At 49.1% G+C, this 12,847-nt stretch overlaps 1 protein-coding gene across 1 annotated transcript in view; it reads right to left on the reverse strand.

Moving 5' to 3' along the window:
- Positions 1-12,847, reverse strand: part of GRIN2B (glutamate ionotropic receptor NMDA type subunit 2B) — a 1,039,682-nt gene that overhangs the window by 39,528 nt on the left and 987,307 nt on the right. The gene's annotated exons all lie outside the window — the stretch shown is intronic.

The following is a 12,847-nucleotide window of genomic DNA, read 5'->3' on the forward strand; positions in this document are numbered from 1 at the left end:
TGGTAAAAATGGACATACTGACACACTGATGGTAAAAACAGACACAAGGATGACACAATGATGGTAAAAACAGAACAGACACAAGGATGACACACTAAAGGCAAAAATGGACACACGGATGACACATTGATGGTAAAGATGACACACGGATGACACACAGATGGTAAAAATGGACATACTGACACACTGATGGTAAAAACAGACACACGGATGGCACACTGATGGTAAAAAGAGACACAAGGATGACACAATGATGGTAAAAACAGAACAGACACAAGGATAACACACTAATGGTAAAAATGGACACACGGATGACACACTGATGGTAAAGATGACACACGGATGACACACAGATGGTAAAAAGACACACTGATGCTAAAAACGGACACATGAATGATACACTGATGAAAAAAACGGACACACGGATGACACACAGATGGAAAAATCAGGTACATGGATGACATGCAGAAGGTAAAAGCGGACACACGGATGACACACAGAAGGTACAGTTGTGCTCAAAAGTTTACATACCCCAGCAGAATTTTTGCTTTCTTGGCCTTTTTTTTGAGAGACTATGAATGATAATGCCAAAACTTTTTCTCCACTCATGGATAGTGGTTAGTTGAAGCCATTTATTGTCAAACTACTGTGTTTTCTCTTTTCCAATCATAATGACGACCCAAAATATTGAAATGATCCTGATCAAAAGGTCACATACCCTGGTGATTTTAGCCTGATAATATGCACAGAAGTTGACACAAATAGGTATGAATGGCTACTAAAGGTAACATCCTCACCTGTGACCTGTTTGTGTCACAATCCATTTTTGGATCTGTGTCGGAGTCTGGACTCTCTTATATAAACCTTTTTCCTTTCTGGCCCTCGGGGGTTAATATGAGTTTTTGCCCCTGGTGGCCGCTGGTGTTACTACAAGTTTAGTGAGTCTGCTGCTGGGTTCCCCCCCGGTGGCCTCTGGTGTTACTACATGTTTATTCAGTCTGCAGGTGTGACCACTCCCTCCTTCCTATAAAGGGTCATCAGGTACTGCACTCACTGTTGGTGATATTATTCATTTAGAGACCAAGCAAGCGGGACTCAGGAGCAGGCTGTGTTGCAGTGGAGCTCCAATTATCCCCTTGTTCTGGTGCCTTACTCTGCTGCTCAGAGCATTAGCAGCAGAGAGAAGCTGTCTTGTTTTTTAGTTTAGTTTTCCCATAGGTGTTTGTCGTATCTTTCCTTGTTTGTTATTTGGTGCAGTACACATTTTCCCTGTCTCACCTCCTGGGGAGGGGGTTGGGGGTATAGCTCAGGGCTAAACAGGAGATAGGGACAGGTTGAGGACTTGGGCCTCACTATCATCAAGTGTACCCCCCAGTTAAGGAGAGTCGGGGCACCCCCTTAGCCTGAGGGGCAGTTCAGGGGCCCAGGTTCCACATCTCCTGTTTTCCCCCTACTGCCCCGTGACATTATCACCAACCAACACTTTTTTTTTCTGGTGAGCCATGGCCCAAATGCAGGCCTTTGCTACACTGCTTCAGTCCCTCACTGATGAACTTAGGATGATACGTGGTGAGGTGGTGCAGCAGCTGCAGCAGTTGGTGGGGTTTGGGGCCTTGGTACAGGTGCATGCTCAACCAGAACACAAAATCTCTCTCCCTCACAGGTTTTCTGGAGGGAGAGATAAGTTTTGGTTTTCAGGAGGCCTGTAAGTTATACTTCAGGCTCCCTCCTCGTTCATCAGGGAGTGAGGAACAATGGATGGGAATCATTATGTCCCTTCTTAAAGGTGATCCCCAATCCTGGGCCTTCTCCCTGCCGGTTGATTCACCATCTTTAGAATCAGTGGACGAGTTTTTTTGTGGCATTGCCGCTGGTGTATGGAGATCCTGATGGCATCTTCCTGGCAGAAACCCAACTGTGTAAGATCAAGCAGGGGGGCCAGCCTGCTAAGGAGTACTGCTCAGAGTTTAGGAGGTGGGCCACTGACGCACAGTGGAATGACCCTGCCCTTAGGAGTCATTTTGTGCAGGGTCTGTCCCCAATGTTTATCCCCAGGATACTCTGGTGCAGTACGCCGCCCCCAGGTTGTTGGAGGCCGCCATGTCCCTTGCCATCCGGGTGGATAGACACCTGAGGGAGAGGCATACACCAAATGTGCCCCCTGTATTCCTTGCTATGGAGGAGGACACACCAGTGCTGACGGACAAACCCATGCAGGTGGGAATAGCCCAAATGGTGTTACCTGCAGTTTGCCATGGAGGGGAATGTTTTTACTGTGGGCAGACTGGTCATTTCATCGGAGTCTGCCCAATGCGTGCCAAATCTTCTGTACCAGCTAAGAAGCCGCGTCCCCCTGGTCATGTGGAGGGAGGCAACCAGGGAGTGTATATTTCCTCCATTTCTTTCCCTCAGTGTAATCTGCCTGTGGAGGTGGTGCTTGGCGGGGAGACTGAGGGTCTACCGGTGCTTGTGGACAGTGGAGCAGGAGTCAATCTGGTCGATGCTCACTTTGTCCAGACCCATGGTCTGAGGTGTAGGATGCTAGCCAAACCCCTAAGCGTCCAGGCCATTGACTCTGTTCTACTTAGCAAGGGGAGGATGATCCAAGTCGTGGATAACATACATCTGCTTATAGGGACTCATCATGAGGAGTCTCTGTCATGCTATGTCTTAGAAGGAATGCCAGTACCTATCGTTTTAGGCCTCCCGTGGATGGAAAAACACAACCCGGTAATAGATTGGCGGTCTAGGGAAGTAGTCGGCTGGGGTCAGTCGTGTGAGGGCTGCAGCCTTTGGGCTACTGTCTCTGCCGTCATTCTACAACCAACCCCTTCGACTCCAGTGGGGGCAGCAGAGGTGCTGCCAGGGAGTAGAGGCAAGTCTTGACCCTCACCATATGCTAACCCTGGGTGTCCTAGTCCTCTTGGGAGGAGGGGTCAGAGGAGGGTGATGACTCCTTCTGAGCATTGTGGGGGTGTGAGTGTGACAAAACAGTTGTCAGTTCTGTGAAAAGTTCACCATCTTGTGGCAAACATGTGCTTGGCAATAAACTTCAGGTCCGGACCTGTGTGTGAATGAGTACGTATGGGTGTTCACCAAAAACATCTGTTGGAACTGTGCTGCAGGGGTCTGGAGTTCTCGGGTGATCAGGCCGTATCGGCTGTTAGGCGTCGAGCTTCCCCCACTGCACAGGGGGAATCTCAAGCCATGTCCTCTGTGGTCTCCCATTCCTCTTCTCCCACAGAGATTCCTGCTCAGTCCAGGCTTCTTGCCCAGGCTAATGCTAGGAGTCTGGTTGCTCCTTTAGGTTCTGCTGTAACACCATGCTTGAGTCAGCAGCAAGCCGACATTCCAGGGACTAAGTCCTGTATTTTGCCTACTAAGCTTGCCCGTGGGACGACCTCTCATTGGAGGTTGGAGGTCACATGCACAGGTCCGATTCCTGCTCTGATTGGTCCACTACTGGGATGGTCCTGGAAGGACACCGCTATAAAAGAGTCACATGGCCGCTCGGCCATGTGCTAGTATAGACTCTTATGCTTAAGGTGTGCATGATGATGGATGCATGTATCTGGTGACTGAATCATTTGAAACCCCTACCCTTGGTTGTGCCTGTTGTTAGGGTATACTGGTTAGAGTCAGTGCCTGTCAGTGGCTAGGCTTTATGCCACAGTGCTTCCAGGTCAGCACCTCACGTAGCGCCATATTGTGCCATTCAGTGCAAGGCACATAAGTACCGCATCTACTGCAGCGCCACTTGCTGGTGAGTCTAGAGGGACTCTGACCCTCTGTCTTGGGGCAGAGTCCTGTGACTTTACACCAGCACTCACTTCGCCTAGCTCTGTGAGCTTAATGGGCTTCGGCATTTATATTCGGCGGTAGTGCGGCTCTGTGAGGCAACAGAGTCTGCCTCGTACACACCGGGTGACGTTAACTCGCGTACGTTCACTTATTACACCGCCATATAGTATCTGCCATTACTTAGCAGCAGTATTCCATCTCTGCACGTGGACCACAGGCGGCGAACGCACCTCATTATCATTTTATTATTTGGTGCGTTCCGCCAGCCTAACAGTATATTAGCACCAGGGTCTGGCTAGTAATGGTGGACGAGCAGCAACTCCACAGGTACGTCCAGCAGCTGGAGGGCAGGTTGGCAACTCTCGAGCGCTCAACCTCAGCTGTGGATCTTACCGTGGTCGCTGTTCAGGTAGCCATGGAGGCTGTCTCCCATGTGCCCACTGCCATTCCTGCCCCGACTTTATCCCACCTCCCGCTGCTCGAGAAGTTCTCGGGCGATAGTGCCTCTTGTAGGGGTTTCATGAGCCAGTGCACTATACAGCTAGAGCTGCTGGCTGCACGATTCCACTTCGAGTGGGCTAAGGTGGGATTTATTATTTCCCTCTTGTCGGGCAGGGCTTTGGAGTGGGCCACACCACTGTGGGAGCGTGGGGATCATGTGGTACAGAGTGCCTCGCAGTTCTTGGGCACTCTGAAGCAGGTCTTCCTGGGACCCCGAGTCACCCATGACACCACGCTCCGGCTGCTGGCATTATCACAGGGCTCATCCATGGTCAGCCACTTTGCCATCCAGTTCCGGACTCTGGCCTCTGAGTTGGAGTGGCCAGATAAGGTCCTCATTCTGGCATTCTGTAGAGGTTTGGCTGACCATGTGAAGGACGCCCTGGCCACCAGGGAGATTTCCACCACACTGGAGAAGCTTATCACCATCTCCACCCGTATTGATCTTTGCTTTGCTGAGCAAAGTTGGAGCGGTCCCAGTGTAGGCAGAGGTTTAGGTTGGCACTCAGTTTTGCTAAACCTCTGGAATCTCCCGATCGGGCGTCTGAGTGTCAGGGGGCTTCCTGTGAGGGATCGAGGCCCCGGTCCATTTGAGCTCCTGTGATCTGTCATGTTTGCCGGCAGGCCGGTCACCTTGCCAACCAGTGCCCACAGCGTCTGGAAAAACGCTTTCGCCTAGTGACTATAGGAGACGGCTCACTAGAATCAGTGGCGTTTTCCTCCAAGCTGTCCTTTAAGGGGACACTTGAGTTTGGTTCTTCCATTCTAGTGGTGGAGGTTTGCGTGGATTCAGGAGCAGAGGGCAATATTATGTCGTCTGCCTTCGCTCAATGGTATGCCATACCCCTGGTTATGATATCTAAATCAGTCACCTTCAGAGTGGTGAATGGCACAACGCTACCATCACAGATTACCCACCAGACCATCCCCTTGTAACTCTCAGTGTCTACATCTCATCAGGAGACGACATCTCTCCTCGTCATGCCCGAGGGTATTGACCAGGTTCTTCTAGGGGTCCTCTGGTTGCGGTATCACTCTCGCCATATAGAGTGGTCCACGGGGAGGATTCTTGGGTAGAGTAAATCATGTGAGGATAGATGCATGAGGGAGTACGTTCAGGTTGCCTCCACCGAGGTCCCCGCAGATCTCTCCTCGCTCCCCAAACACTATCGTCAGTATGCAGACATGTTCTCCAAAAAGGTGGTGGAGACCCTTCCACTGCATCACCCCTATGACTGTCCTATTGACCTCTTGCCGGGTGCTGAGCCTCCCCGGGGTCGAGTCTACCCCTTGTCTCTCTTGGAGGCAGAGGCCATGTCTCAATACATCAGGACGAATCTCGCTAGAGGATTCATTAGGAAGTCAGTATCACCAGCGGGGGTGGGATTCTTCGTCCAGAAGAAGAATGGAGAACTGCGTACCTGCATCAATTACAGGGGTCTTAACACAATCACCGTTAAGAACAAATATCCTCTGCTCCTCGGAACTGTTCGATAGATTACGGGGAGCGAGAGTTTTCACCAAATTAGATCTGCGGGGGGGCCTAAAATCTGATACGCATCCGTGAGGGGGACGAATGGAAGACTGCATTTAACACCAGGGATGGGCACTATGAGTACCTGGTGATGGCCTTTGGGCTCTGTAATGCCCCGGCCATCTTCTAAGACTCTGTGAATGATATCTTCCGGGATATGCTTACCACCTCGGTAGCAGTCTATCTGGATGATATACTCATCTACTCTCCAGATATTGACTCCCACCGGAGAGACGTTTGCAAAGTCTTCGACCTCCTGCGGGCAAACTCCCTCTATGCTAAGTTAGAGAAGTGTGTGTTTGAGCAGGAGTCCTTACCTTTCCTGGGCTATATCATCTCTGCCCAGGGATTGGCCATGGATCCTGCCAACCTACAGGCAGTGATGGATTGGCAGGAGCCCCATTCTCTTAAAGCGGTGCAGAGCTTTATGGGGTTCATAAATTACTATCGACAATTTATCCCCCACTTCTCGACTTTGGTAGCTCCCTTGGTGGCCCGCACCAAGAAGGGAGCGAATCCCAAGTTATGGCCAGAACCTGTCCCTAAGGGTTTCTCTTCCACTAAGTCCCATTTCACTAGTGCTCCCATTCTACATTGCCCCGATGTAGATAAACCCTTCATTCTGGAGGTGGATACCTCTTCCGTCGGTGCTGGAGCGGTCCTGTTCCAGAAGGACACGCAGGGTCGGAAGCACCCATGCTTCTTTTTCTCCAAGACCTTCACACCGTCGGAGAGGAATTATTCCATCGGGGACAGGGAGTTGCTAGCGATGAAGTTGGCCTTTTCGGAGTGGAGACACCTCCTGGAGGGGGCCCGCCACCCTTTCCAGGTGTTCACTGACCATAAGAACTTGGTATATTTGCAGACGGCCCAGCGGCTGAACTCTCGCCAGGCCATATGGTCCCTATTCTTCTCCCGGTTCCACTTTACCCTACATTTTCTCTCCGGGGAGAAGAACGTCCGAGCCGATGATCTCTCCCACTCCGTGGTGTCATCATCATCATCATCAGGGGAGCCTCGGCTGATTGTCCCTTCTGAGAGCCTGAGAACCGTGGCTCTGGTTGCTATTGAGTCTGTACCTCCGGGCAAGACATTTGTCCCTGCCCGTCTGCTACCGGAGGTCCTCTCTTGGGCTCACTCGTCCAGGGTGGGTGGACATTTTGGGATAAAACAGACCTCTGAGCTTCTGGCGAGGACGTACTGGTGGCCGCATATGACCTGTGACGTCAGGGACTATATTCAGGCGTGTGTCTCCTGAGCCCAGAATACGTCCCCTCGGCAATGGCCTGCTGGGCTACTTCACCCCCTGCCGGTGGCAGACAGGCCCTGGGAGATGGTCAGCATGGACTTTGTGGTGGGTCTGCCCAAATCCAGGGGCAGCACGGTTATCTGGGTTGTCACCAACCATTTCTCCAAAATGGTGCATCTAGTGCCTCTCGCGAGGTTACCTTCTGCACGGGGTCTGGTAGCGCTGTTTATTAAACATATCTTTCGCCTTCATGGTATGCCGGATAAGGTAGTCAGTGACTGGGGCTCCAAGTTTGCATCTCGGTTCTGAAGAGAACTCTGTAGTCTCCTCAGCATTGAACTGAATCTCTCCTCGGCCTATCATCTCGAGATGAACAGGTTGGTACAGAGGGCCAAGCAGACCCTGGTCATATATCTACGACACTTTGTCTCGGCAAGGCAGGATGACTGGGCATCCCTGCTACCATGGGCGGAGATTGCGTTGAACAACGCTGTGGCCGATTCCACCAGTCAGACCCCATTCCTCCTCAATTACGGCCAGCATCCTCGCATCCCTGTTCCCATGCCCGTGTCTTCCACCGATTCTAGGGTGGCAAACTGGGCGGTGGAGGCACGGGACGTTTGGGACCGCACTCAGGATGCCATTCGGGCCTCCAAGGAGAGAATGAGGGCCTCCGCTGACGCACACCAGCTCCCCGCTACGACCTTCACCTCTGGCGACTTAGTGTGGCTCTCCGCCCCTAACATCAAGCTGAGGGTCGAGTCTACTAAGTTTGCACCTCGCTACATTGGTCTTTTCCAGGTCCTCGAACAGGTCAACCCTGTAGTCTACCGGCTAGCTATTCCCCCACACCTGGGTATCACTGATACCTTCCATGTTTCTCTCCTTAAGCCCATTCACATGTCCTGTTCTCCGAGTCATCTGCTGGGACATCAAGCTTGTCCTCGGATGAGTTTGAGGTGAACACCATTGTGGGCTGCAAGGTAGTACGTGGAAAAAAGTATTAACTGGTTGATTGGAGGGGTCATGACCCAGTGGATCAGACCTGGGAGCTAATGGAAAGCATCCACACTCCACTACTCATTGCGGCATTTGAGTGTAGCGAGGCTCAGGGAGTCCTGGATGGGGTAATGTTAGGCGTCAAGTTTCCCCCACTGCAAAGGGTGGAATCTCAAGCCATGTCCTCTGTGTTCTTCCATTCCTCTGCGGCCGCAGAGGTTCCTGCTTAGCAGAGACGTCGCTCGAGGCGTCTTGCCCAGGTTAATGCTAGGAGTCTGGTTGCTCCTTTAGGCTCTGCTGTAACACCATGCTTGAGTCAGCAGCAAGCCGACACTCCAGGGACTAAGTCCTGTATTTTGCCTACTGAGCATGCCCATGGGACGACCTCTCATTGAAGATCGGAGGTCACATGTGCAGGTCCCGTTCCAGCTCTGATTGGTCCACTACTGGGAAGGTCCCGAAAGGACGCCGCTATAAAAGAGTCACATGGCCGCTCGGCCTTGCGCTAGTATAGACTCTTATGCTTAAGGTGTGTAGGATGATGGATGCATGTGTCTGGTGACTGAATCATTTGAAACCCCTACCCTCTGTTGTGCCTGTTGTTAGGTTATAGTGGTTAGAGTCAGCACCTGTCAGTGGCTAGGCTTTATGCCACAGTGCTTCGGCATTTATATTCGGCGGTAGTGCGGCTCTGTGAGGCAACAGAGTCCGCCTCGTACACACCGGGTGACATTAACCCCCGTGCGTTCACTTATTATACCGCCATATAGTATCTGCCATTACTTAGCAGCAGTATTCCATCTCTGCACGGTGGACCCCAAGCGGCGAACGTACCTCATTATCATTTTATTATTTGGTGCATTCTGCCAGCCTAACATCGGGTGTCGGCCATTCCTGGCCCGGGGACTTACCAGCTGGAGTTGCCCCCAGTAATGCCCATACATAACTCATTCCCCAGGTCGGCGCTATGGAGATTCGTGGCGCCTCCAGAGCATACGTTGCCACCTTTCATCAGCCCACGTTTGCCATGAACCAGAGAGTCAGGTGGTCACTGAGGTGAACTCTGTTGGAACTAGGCGTCCTCACCGTAGGTGTTTTTCTGGTGAGGTGCAGTGTTGAGGGTCCAGAGGCCCCTCATTGAAGTAGGGGTACTGTCACGATCCGTTTTTGGATTTGTGTCGGAGTCTGGACTCTCTTATATAAACCTTTTTCCTTTCTGGCCCTCGGGGGTTAATATGGGTTTTTGCCCCCGTGGCCACTGGTGTTACTACAAGTTTAGTGAGTCTGCTGCTGGCTTCCCCCCGGTGGCCGCTGGTGTTACTAAATGTTTAGTCAGTGAGAAGGTGTGACCACTCCCTCCTTCCTATAAAGGGTCATCAGGTGCTGCACTCACTGTTGGTGATATTATTCATTTGTAGACCAACCAAGCAGGACTCAGGAGCAGGTTGTGTTGCACTGGAGCTCCAGCTATCCCTTGTTCTGGTGCCTTACTCTGCTGCTCGGAGCATTAGCAGGAGAGAGAAGCTAAGTCTTGTTTTTTAGTTTATTTTTCACTTAGGTGTTTGTCATATGTTTCCTTGTTTGTTATTTGGTGCAGTACACATTTTCCCTGTCTTACCTCCTGGGGAGGGGGTTGGGGATTTAGCTCAGGGCTAAACAGGAGATAGGGACAGGTCGGGGACTTGGGCCTCACTACCATCAAGTGTATCCCAAGTTAAGGAGAGTCAGGGCACCCCATTAGCCTGAGGGGCAGTTCAGGGGCCCAGGTTCCACGTCTCCTGTTTTCCCCCTACTACCCCGTGACAGTTTGCTTGAAATCAGTGTGTGCGTGCATAAAAGCTGAGTGAGTTTCTGGGATCCAGACAGACTCTTGCATCTTTCATACAGCCACTGACGTTTCTGGATTGTAAGTCATGGGGAAAGCAAAAGAATTGTGAATGGATCTATGGGAAAAGGTAGTTGAACTGTATAAAACAGAAAAGAGATACAAAAAGATATCCAATGAATTGATAGTGCCAGTCAAAAGTGTTCAAACTGTGATTAACAAATGTAAAATCAGAGGCTCTGTAAAAACAAAACCACAGTCAGGTAGACCAACAAAAATGTCATCCACAACTGCCAGGGAAATTGTTTGGGATGCAAAGAAAAGCCCACAAATATCATCAACTGAAATACAGGACTCTCTGAAAACAAGCAGTGTGGCTGTTTCAAGATGCACAATAAGTAGGCACTTGAAGAAAAATGAGCTGCATGGTCAAGTTGCCAGAAGAAAGCCATTACTGCGCAAATGCCACAAAGTATCTCGCCTATGATACGCAAAACAGCACAAAGACAAGTCTCAAAACTACTGGAAGAAGGTAATTTGGAGTGATGAGACCAAAATTGAACTTTTTGGCCACAACCATAAACGTTACATTTGGAGAGAGGTCAACAAGGCCTATAATGAAAGGAACACCATGCCTACAGTAAAGCACGAAGGTGGATTGCTAATGTTTTGGGGAGGTGTGAGCTACAAAGGCACAGGAAACTTGGTCAAAGTTGAAGGAAAGATGAATGCAATACGTTATCAGCAAATACTGGAGGCCAATTTGAACTCATCAGCCCGGAATCTGCGCATGGGACGTACTTGGACGTTCCAACATGACAACAATCCAAAACACTAGGTCAATTCAACATGTCATTGGCTATAGCAGAACAAATTGAAGGTTTTGGAATGGCCATCTTAGTCGACTGACCTCAATATCATTGAGCCACTCTGGGGGGATCTCAAGAACACGGTGCATGCTAGACAGCCCAGGAATTTACAGGAACCAAAGGTCTTTTGCCAAGAAAAGTGAGCAGCTTTACCATCTGAGAAAATAAAGAACCTCATTCACAACTACCACAAAAGACTTCAAGCTGTCATTGATGTTAGAAGAGGCAATACATGGTATTAAGAAATGGGGTATATAAACTTTTGATCAGGGCCATTAGGATGTTTTGGGTTGTCATTATGGTTTAAAAAGAGAAAACAAAATAGTTTGACAATAAATGGCTTCATCCAACCACTAACCAAGAGTGGAGAAAAAGTTTTGGTGCTATCATTCATATTCTCTGAAAAAAGGCCAAGAAAGCAAAAATTCTGCCAGGGTATGTAAACTTTTGAGCACAACTGTAAAAATGGACACACGGATAACACACTGATGGTAAAAACAGACACACAGATGATACTAATGGTAAAAACGGACACACGGATGACACTGATGGAAAAACAGACACACGGATGACACTGTTGGTAAAAATAGACACACGAATGACATACTGATGGTAAAAATGGACACATGGATGACGCACTGATGGTAAAAAAAGACACATGGATGACACTGATGGAAAAAAACGAACACACGGATGACACACTGATGGTACAAATGGACACACGGATGACACACTGATGGTAAAAACAGACATATGGATGACACACAGAAGTTATAAACTGACACACGGATGACACACAGAAGGTAAAAACAGACACACAAGATGACACACTGATGGGAAAAACTGACACATGAATGACACACAGATGGTAAAAACAGACACACGGATGACACACTGATGGTATAAACACACACATGGATGACACATAGATGGTAAAAACAGACACACGGATGACACAATGATGATAAAAACGGACACACAGATGACACACTGATGGTAAAATCAGACACACGGATGACACAATGATGATAAAAACGGACACACAGATGACACACTGGTGGTAAAATCAGACACACAGATGACACAATGATGATAAAAACGGACACACAGATGACACATTGATGGTAAAAACAGACACACGGATGACACACTTTTGGTAAATACAGACACATGGATGATATTAATGGTAAAAACGGACACACGGATGACACTGATAGAAAAAAAGACACACGGATGACACTGTTGGAAAAAACAGACACACGGATGACACTGTTGGAAAAAACAGACACACGGATGACACACTGATGGTAAAAACAGACACATGGATGACACACAGAAGGTATAAACAGATACATGGATGACATGCTGATGGGAAAAACAGACACATGGATGACACAAAGATGGGAAAAACAGACACTGATGACACACAGATGGTAAAAACGGACACACGGATGACACACAGAAGGTAGAAACAGATACATGGATGACATGCTGATGGGAAAAACGGACACATGGATGACACATAGATGGTAAAAACAGACACTGATGACACACAGATGGTAAAAACGGACACACGGATGACACACAGAAGGTAGAAACAGATACATGGATGACATGCTGATGGGAAAAACAGACACATGGATGACACATAGATGGTAAAAACAGACACTGATGACACACAGATGGTAAAAACGGACACACGGATGACACACAGAAGGTAGAAACAGATACATGGATGACATGCTGATGGGAAAAACGGACACATGGATGACACATAGATGGTAAAAACAGACTCTGATGACACACAGATGGTAAAAACGGACACAAGGATGACACACAGAAGGTAGAAACAGATACATGGATGACATGCTGATGGGAAAAACAGACACATGGATGACACATAGATGGTAAAAACAGACACTGATGACACACAGATGGTAAAAACGGACACATGGATGACACATAAAAGGTAAAAGCAGACACACGGATGACACACTGATGGTAAAGACGGATACATAGGTGACACAGATAGTAAAAATGGACACATGAATGACACACTGACAGTAAAA

The sequence above is a fragment of the Dendrobates tinctorius genome, unplaced genomic scaffold (assembly GCF_039654945.1).
Source record: "Dendrobates tinctorius isolate UK_male_01 unplaced genomic scaffold, ASM3965494v1 ptg000094l, whole genome shotgun sequence".
NCBI lineage: Eukaryota > Metazoa > Chordata > Amphibia > Anura > Dendrobatidae > Dendrobates > Dendrobates tinctorius.